Source organism: Motacilla alba, chromosome 4, assembly GCF_015832195.1.
Source record: "Motacilla alba alba isolate MOTALB_02 chromosome 4, Motacilla_alba_V1.0_pri, whole genome shotgun sequence".
Classification (NCBI taxonomy): Eukaryota; Metazoa; Chordata; class Aves; order Passeriformes; family Motacillidae; genus Motacilla; species Motacilla alba.
In genome coordinates this window covers 18545482-18554573 of record NC_052019.1, presented here as the reverse complement: position 1 = coordinate 18554573, position 9092 = coordinate 18545482, and positions in this window count along the sequence as shown.

Below are 9092 nucleotides of genomic sequence, written 5' to 3'. Positions count from 1 at the left end.
CAGTGAAGCTTTTCAGCTTTCTGATATGACTTGTATAGGACAGGTCTTATTTTTTATCTTCTTCTTAATGAGTTTGAGCAATTCTTTCTGAACTGCTCATAGCAGTTAATAGCAAATGCAGGGAAGGGCTCAACTAAAAGTCTAAATCCGAGACGGTCAACTCTTAACCCCTTTAGAATCAACAGAGAGTAATGGGAACTTTAGGTTGTTAATTTCTTACTACAATAAGCATCTAAGATCTGAAGCTTTTCAAACATGGAGAGGAGGGGCAAATCAACTTTCAGGAAAAACAACGTATCTTCTGTCCCTTATTCATTAGGAAATTACCAACTAACACTGCCCCTAATGCCTTTCTTTATTTCCTGTTCTTGGGACACAGGAATCAAAATACCTTTTAGGCCTTACTGATATAACTAGAAAACAACCCTAAAAAAACCTGCTCACTGCATGAAGGAGTTGGAATGCACATCCCATAGCAATGGGTAAACTTTTCCTAATGTTTTAGCATCTGCTTTCATGTTTATGCTGCAGTAATTTCAGAGAATATCTTCAGAACTAAAGTGACTAAAGGGAGACTCAGAGTATTTGGTTCCTAAGATGTGCTCCCATTGGGATTACCTGTGCTAACACCAGCAGTGTTCCCCTTCCCCTGGAATTAGTGTCTGTGACCACTCAATACTGAAAGTTTCAGTATCACTTCAGAGCAAGTGTCTTCTTCACAATCTCGATCTCTCTGTAATCTGTAAAAAGAGACAAACTCAATAAACAGTTACCTATATGATCCAAAAAATTATGTTCATAGAATCACAGGGTTGAGCTGGCAGGGACCTTACAGGTCACCTTGTATGTTGCTAATGGCTTCTGAACTATAAAGGCTTGAGGCAGATGTGACACCTATAGAGAGTTAATGGAGAGAGTCTGCAGTAAACCACAAACTATGGCAGTGGGTGCTGCCCCTTAAGGCAGGGCTGTTGCCTTGTCCTGAGAGTTTTAAGCTGAAAAGAATGAGTGGTGTACTTTTTAAATGCTACAAACTTCCCTTTTTATATCTAACTGATCTCACAGCCTGAAAACTCACAGTGAAGTAAGTGGGCTAGTGAAAATTTAAAATACATTACATTATGGAGGAAATAAAAAGCTTAAATGCCTAGCATCAATCCTCACTGAAATCTTAATAAAACACCGTGTCTTGAAAGAACATTTCTGTTCCAGAATAGCCCTGCCTTTGAATGGCCTGGTCCCACCAAAAGCAGAGTGCACAGCACCGACCTGTTTGCATTGGAACAATTTGCTGAGCAGTATCAGTAACCATCTCTGTTTAAATGTCTGGACTGAAGTCAGGAGAGAGTAATTTATCCTGCACTTGTCATTTTAAAATCTCACCATGGTGTTTTCTAAGAAGGAACAAAACTTCCATCTAGAGAAAACTGAAAACATGGCTTACATTTGCATCAAGAACATACTCATTTCATTGGGTTGTGCCCAGTTTTCTGGAAGATCTACAGTAAATGCTACAAAAGGAGGACTAAAAAAAGCCAGTTTAACTCAGAATATTTTTTAATAAACTGTTTGGAACTTGTGAACAAAAATATCTATCTATGAAGGGGTATTTATTCTATAACATTTTGCATTGCATGTGTTTGTATTGAAAAAGAAGGTGACATTTTCCCTTTTAAAATAAAACAGACTGAACCAAGATTTTATAATAATGTTCAGAAGTGCCTAGCAATAAGAATAGTAGCCTTGAGTTGAAAACACAGAACAACTGAGAATTACAGATCAAGCTTTTAAACTAAGAAAATACAAATACATATAATAATATAAAACCACAAAATTCATTATTCAATGAAAACAAAAAAAATCTCATCTGAATGGGCAAAGATGGACCTTAGATGTCAGAGAGACTCATGCTTTTTATATTTAAAAAACTCTCCACAGTTTCCTTAACAAAAAAAAAAAAAAGAAAAAAAATTACAAACCTCAGGGGCAGAATTTCATCATTTTGCAGAGACCAGAAAAAATCTGACAAACTAGATAAAACTGTCCAGCTGCTAACATTATGAATTACTATTGTATATACCACATAAGATGATACTTGGCTTTTTCTTTGCCCAGATTGCTAGGTTAACTTAAGCCTAACCTTAACATTCTCTGTCTTTTCTCTGGAAACAGTATTTTCACTTTGTCCTAGTTTCATGTTCTAGAATCCCGTGTAAAGATCTAGTGTATACAAAACAAATAAGTTTATTTGTACAATCTACCACCTTGGCCCTTCCCTCATCCAAAGTCTAGCAGTAGGAATGAAATTTCTGGCAATGTTTTCCGATACTTGCTTGCAGGTTAGTGCCCAACGCTCCTGTGTGTGTGATTTCTTCCAAAGCCAAGGTGGCCAAGGTCTTAGACAGGTTTTTTCCAACTTTGAGTAACACATAGGTTATCATCCAGCATGAGGAAATCTGCACTTACTATGGTGCCTGCAACATCCCTCCTTTTCTTTCACTGCTCCCTTCTAACTGAAATGCTGGCAGGCAATGCAGTACCCCCTTTGTCCACAGAGCTCTCCAGTGTCTGCATTTAGAATGGTCACCGAGGATGTTCAAGAAAGCACCCTGGGCATCACTTCCTGCTGTTTCTGGAGGACTGCACTGACAGGAAGGTCTTTGATATATTTGCCTTTCTAAGATTGCAAACCTCTATTTAGGTCTTTATTAACCTTTGTCACGATCCGCCCTTATGGACGAGATTGTGATGGTTCGTTATCTGATCTCAGGGTACAAAACACCAACACGGCAAGGGGGTTTGCAGCAACAAAATCAGTGTACTTTATTGAACAATCACAGCAAAATGCATTGGAGGGAATTGGAGAGAGAGAGAGAGAGAAAGAGAGAGAAAGAAGAACCCTATAGGAAAGGAAGGAAAGACAGAGTAGGTATATCTACCAACATAGAGGCGATGCAATTCTTCGAAGTCCAGTCGATGTCCAGTCGAGGAGTCGCCTTTACGTTGGGGAAGCTTCGAAAGGCTAGCTGACTTGAGGGGCCTTTTATGTTAAAAGTTGGGAAGGAGGGGGAGAAAGAGCACAATAGTCTTGTAATCTCAACAGTGGGGAGAGCTATTGTTTTCCTGGTTCACTGCCTGCAGGCAAACATGATCAGTTCAGTTAGCTGTTCTCCACACACACACACCGCCCTCCTCCCCCCAGATTACAGATTTCAGTCCTTGAGGAGGAAAAAGAGTCTTGTCCACATAGGGATTTCATGTCTCAGTCTTAGAGGGAGTGGTTTCTCCCATCTCAGTCCATCTGCCACGGTGGTTGTAGAGTCTTCTGTGGAGACCACCAAAGGGTAATTCCAGAAGAGAGTCCAGCCAGGCTTGGGGGTGGAAAACTCCAGGCCATTGTTACAGAGCGGTGCAGGCGAAGGAAGGTCAAGATGCTCCTCGTCCTTTTCACTGGGAGCAGTGTAGCGTGAGGTACAATAACTCAAGTTCCAGTCCCGGGAACTTGGCGAACCCCCACCAAACCAGGATGTAGGATCCTCTTTCTTTCGGTGGTCTCAGTCTTCTTTCACGACGATCGTGAGGCAGATGAGAAAGCAATCTTGGGCAGAGTCTTACACCACCCCGTGACTCACGATTGTCTTCATCAGTGGGGCTCATATGTCGGTAGTATACCTCGGAAAACAGAGACAGTATGACAGAAGGGGGAAAGAGGGAGAGAGAGAAAAAGAAGAAAATGGAAAATAGGAAAAGAGAAAGAAAGAAAAAGAAGGGAAACAATTGTTCAACATGATTAATATCAATTCAAAACAATATTCTTATTGAACAATCACAATAAATCATAAACAATTAAAAAGCAAAAGCAAAATAAAATCACAATTGATTTAGAAAATAATCTCTAAAATGATTTTATCCAAAATAATTCACGATGAATCAGAATAATTCTCACAAAATCATTAAAAGAAAACTAATAATTGTTCTGAAATACATGTTCTAGTTTATACCCATTTTGTGTCAACGGTCTTAGGAATGTCTACAGTATTGAAAACATCAGCCAAGTTGTGAGCATTGATTATAGCTGTCAGCCTAGTTAGCCGTTTCATCATTCTCCAATTCATTACAAACAAGATTATGGATAGAACAAAACCAATCAAAACTAGAATGAGAAGAACAACAATGGGATGACACATGGTATTCAGGACACTTGTGGCAGTTGGTGACCACCCGAAAAGAGTGTTCCACCACTGGTGCTCGGCATCTCTCTTTACTCTTTCCAGGACACGGTGTATCTGTTTTACATTGTGATGAACAGTCACCAAGGTTTTTTGTCCGTTTTTCTTGATCTTTTCCAAAATCTCGCTCAGGTCCTGGTGGAGCAACAGTTGTCTTACCAATGTGAGGTTCATCCCGATGGGAGTGGGTTCTAATTTGTGGATCAGCGTGTAATTGGATTGCAAAAGGTAGTGAGACGTAACCGGAGCTTCATAGGAAAAATCACATCCTGCAATCTTAGTAAAGTTACAAGCACAAAAATTTGAATGATTACTGGTATCTACGAATACATCTTCTACAAATACAATATCACAAGCAGTTCTAAAGCATGCACATCCGTTGCCTATGTATATTAAAACTGTTTTAGAAGTCTCGTTAGGATGAATTTCAAAATGACAGATGTTTTGCTCTGTGTCTAAACAAATATCCTGAGCGGTTATTGCATTGCTTTCACAGATGAACCCTTGTTGTTCTCGGACAATACAAGATTCCAGGTTAACAGTTTGCCATTTGTTACCAACGTGGCGGGCCCATTCCCTATGTCCAGAAGGATAGAGAATGGCTCCGTCGTGACTCAGCCCTAATGGGATAATAGGGAATATGAAATGTACAGAAGCATTGCGTATCGTTAACACAAAAGCTGTGGCTGTGTTTGTAATGGGGTCATAGGTAAAGTTCACCAGGTTCCACCAGGATTGGAATTCTCTTTCAAAATCAGTGGCACTTTCCCAAATTATTTTCCAAATCTCAGTAGGAAAGATGCATTCTTCCCCTTCTCTTATAATTGAGGCAGAAACGGACTGCATCCATAATTGTGCCTGGATACAGCTGAGAGCCAAAGAAACATTGTTTTGTGTAGCACTCAGTACATCAATCACCAATCTGTGGTCATCTATATTTACCTTTTCCCAATTCGGCAAAATGTTTGATAGCAGCCACTGATGCGTTCCCAGAGCCAATAAGGATGACTGCAGTGGTTGCTGAATTTTAGTCAAATCTTTGGTTGTGGCAGCCAATTTAATTAAGTTCAAATAATTTACACATTATATGTAATATCATCACCTGGTGTTACCATAAAGGGAAGGGAAAACATTATTTTTGTCGTCCAGCGCCAGTGTTGTCATGGTTTATCAGGTCTTCATGTTGTCCCTCGGAATTCTTCTGTAAAAGCAAACACAACAAACTCTGCCACAAAGAGGCAGGAAAAGTTAGAATGATGGAATTGTCAGAGAGGTTTTTAATATTAGTGGTACTTCCCCTGTAGCAGGGGAGTCCATCCAAACAGGTTGTCCAGGGCAATGTGCTGGGTTCTTGAAGTCATCTGGTTCCTGTAGTGAAGGAATTATGCTTTGAACTGTTGGGCAAAAAGCAGTGATTTTGGGACACTCATTAACCCCCCATCTATAATAAGAGGTGTGAGAAATCCATTTAACCCCTTCACCTTTTGCCCAATCCTGCACATCTTGGACAGTAAAGTGAGAAACATTATCAGATTGAATTTCCTGTGGTTTTAGGAAAATTCCAAACCATCCCTGCAATGCTTTAACAGTATTATCTCCAGTAACTCCTTTTAAAGCATTGGTCTGGACCAACACAAATAAAAACACAGCATAGGACTCAGTATAAATACAGACAAGGAAATAATTTTGTCCCTCATGTTGGAAAGTAGTCCAAATAGTTAACAGTTTTTTAACTTGTGCACTGCTTTCTTCCTCTCTGTTAGCAGAAGCGGGGGAGAAAGGAGGGGTTACTTTAATCACAGAGGCAAGTTTGTCTTGGCTACTACCCAGGCTCTCAGTTTTGGGTATTGCTAAGTTTTTATCCACTTCTATAAGAGTTAAGCTAACCACAGACACCCCCCCTTCCCAGGTAGAGTATCCTTTCTCAGCATCTTTGAAACCACGGGAATAGAAACAAACAGGTTTTGTCGGGCCCTCAGAACCCCACTGCAAGATGTGTACCGATAGTTGTGAAGAGGCAAGTTCCCACTCCACCTGGTAGGGATCTGGAGGATGGATAGGGTCCAGGGCTGCTATAGTTTTTTGAGGGAAAATTGCTATAGGTTCAAATGTTCCTGGGAGCCCTTGCATTAAAGAGGCCATAATTTCAGGCTTTACAGGTGATTGCATTGGTAACTCAGAACTAGGAATTAGTTTCTTTTCATGAATCATTTGCAGGCAGCCAGCTTTGTGAATGTTTTCCGGGAGTTGGTCAGGGGTACCAGCTATGGTTAAAAGGTCTCCCCTTTCCAAGGGGTTAAGTCCCTCTGCCCGATGAGCTGTGCACTGAGTCAGGGACTTTTGATCTCCCCCAGGGAGAGACACTTGACATATGTATTCTGTTTCTGATTTGTGGGAGAGAAGCCCATACTCCTTTGCAAGTTTTGTTAATTCAGTAGCAGTATATGGGTTTTCCTTGGTGGTTATGTGCGGGTCAAAATCCTCATCATTGATATAGTTATATTCTGTTTTAACCAATGGCCTCAAGCGAGGACAACAGTGCTCGCCGAGGATTTTTGCTGCCTCAAGTTCTTTGTGTGGATATATTTGTTTGATGTGTGGAACTTCTTTTTCTTCTGCCTCTGTAGAGGAATCAGAACTATGTGTGTTTTTAGCTTGTTCCCTTCTAAGTGCAGCTCTTAGTGTGTAAATTTCATTTCTATCTTCATTAAGTTGTTTTTGCAGAATTTCGACTAAATTTTGCAAGGATTCAATTATTGCCATTTCCTCACTTTTCCGCTTAAAGCGGGTTTCTACAGCTGCTGTGAGACAGGCTCCCAAAACTGAGCAGAGGATAGTCTTATTTTTGCCCAGTTTTAGCCTATTTTCATGTTGCAGAGAGCATATTTTATTAATAACATTTTCTAAATTAGACCAATTGCAGTTTGCCCATTCTTCTCCTTCTGTAGAAGGTGCGGCATTGTATTTACCAAGCAGAGCATAAAATTCAGCTTTACCTTTTACACTGAGGTTCTCAGTCATTTTGTGAAGGGACCAAAACTACGACAGGGAGGTACAACTTAAGTTACAAAAACCGCACAGCCTTTGCTGTGTTTCCCTTCGCTTCCCTGGGTAGTTGAAGAGACAAAATCTGTCTGAGAGGCCCTACTTAGTTTCTTCAGGAGAGTCTCTTCCTTCCCAGACAGTCCAAACACACACACATGCACATGCACACAAAGCAGTTTTTTGTGAGAGGATCAAAACTACTGCGGGGAAAATCAAACACACAACCTCTGTCGTGTTTCCCCTCACTTCCCCGAGTAGGCGAAGGAGCTAACCTGTTTGGGAGGCTCTGCTTAGTTTCCTCAGACGCCCCTTCCCTCCCAAACAGTCCAAATACAGACAAACACAACAACAAAAGCAGGTTTTTGTGAGAGGATCAAAACTACCACAGGAAAACCAAACACACAACCTCTGTCGTGTTTCCCCTCACTTCCCCGGGTAGGCGAAGGAGCTAACCTGTTTGGGAGGCTCTGCTTAGTTTCCTCAGACGCCCCTTCTCTCCCAAACAGTCCAAATACAGACAAACACAACAACAAAAGCAGGTTTTTGTGAGAGGATCAAAACTACTGCAGGGAAATTAAACACACAACCTCTGTCGTGTTTCCCCTCACTTCCCTGAGTAGGCAAAGGGGCTAACCTGTTTGGGAGGCCCTGTTTAGTTTCCTCAGATGCCCCTTTCTCTCCCAAACAGTCCAAATACAGACAAATACAACAACAACAGTTTTCCCCCTTTTGCACCGAGAGATCTTTTGTGAAATCCCAGAGACAGAGTCCCAAGTGGAGTCTGTCAACCAGGATCCTGTCCGTGACGCCAATTTTATGTCACGATCCGCCCTTATGGACGAGATTGTGATGGTTCGTTATCTGATCTCAGGGTACAAAACACCAACACGGCAAGGGGGTTTGCAGCAACAAAATCAGTGTACTTTATTGAACAATCACAGCAAAATGCATTGGAGGGAATTGGAGAGAGAGAGAGAGAGAAAGAGAGAGAAAGAAGAACCCTATAGGAAAGGAAGGAAAGACAGAGTAGGTATATCTACCAACATAGAGGCGATGCAATTCTTCGAAGTCCAGTCGATGTCCAGTCGAGGAGTCGCCTTTACGTTGGGGAAGCTTCGAAAGGCTAGCTGACTTGAGGGGCCTTTTATGTTAAAAGTTGGGAAGGAGGGGGAGAAAGAGCACAATAGTCTTGTAATCTCAACAGTGGGGAGAGCTATTGTTTTCCTGGTTCACTGCCTGCAGGCAAACATGATCAGTTCAGTTAGCTGTTCTCCACACACACACACCGCCCTCCTCCCCCCAGATTACAGATTTCAGTCCTTGAGGAGGAAAAAGAGTCTTGTCCACATAGGGATTTCATGTCTCAGTCTTAGAGGGAGTGGTTTCTCCCATCTCAGTCCATCTGCCACGGTGGTTGTAGAGTCTTCTGTGGAGACCACCAAAGGGTAATTCCAGAAGAGAGTCCAGCCAGGCTTGGGGGTGGAAAACTCCAGGCCATTGTTACAGAGCGGTGCAGGCGAAGGAAGGTCAAGATGCTCCTCGTCCTTTTCACTGGGAGCAGTGTAGCGTGAGGTACAATAACTCAAGTTCCAGTCCCGGGAACTTGGCGAACCCCCACCAAACCAGGATGTAGGATCCTCTTTCTTTCGGTGGTCTCAGTCTTCTTTCACGACGATCGTGAGGCAGATGAGAAAGCAATCTTGGGCAGAGTCTTACAACCTTGATTGTTGCAAAGCCAAACATCTACCACTTCCGCCTTTTAATTGTGTGTTTTCAAGACTGAATATTGATTAGCTGCCTAAATAAATAATATCTGCC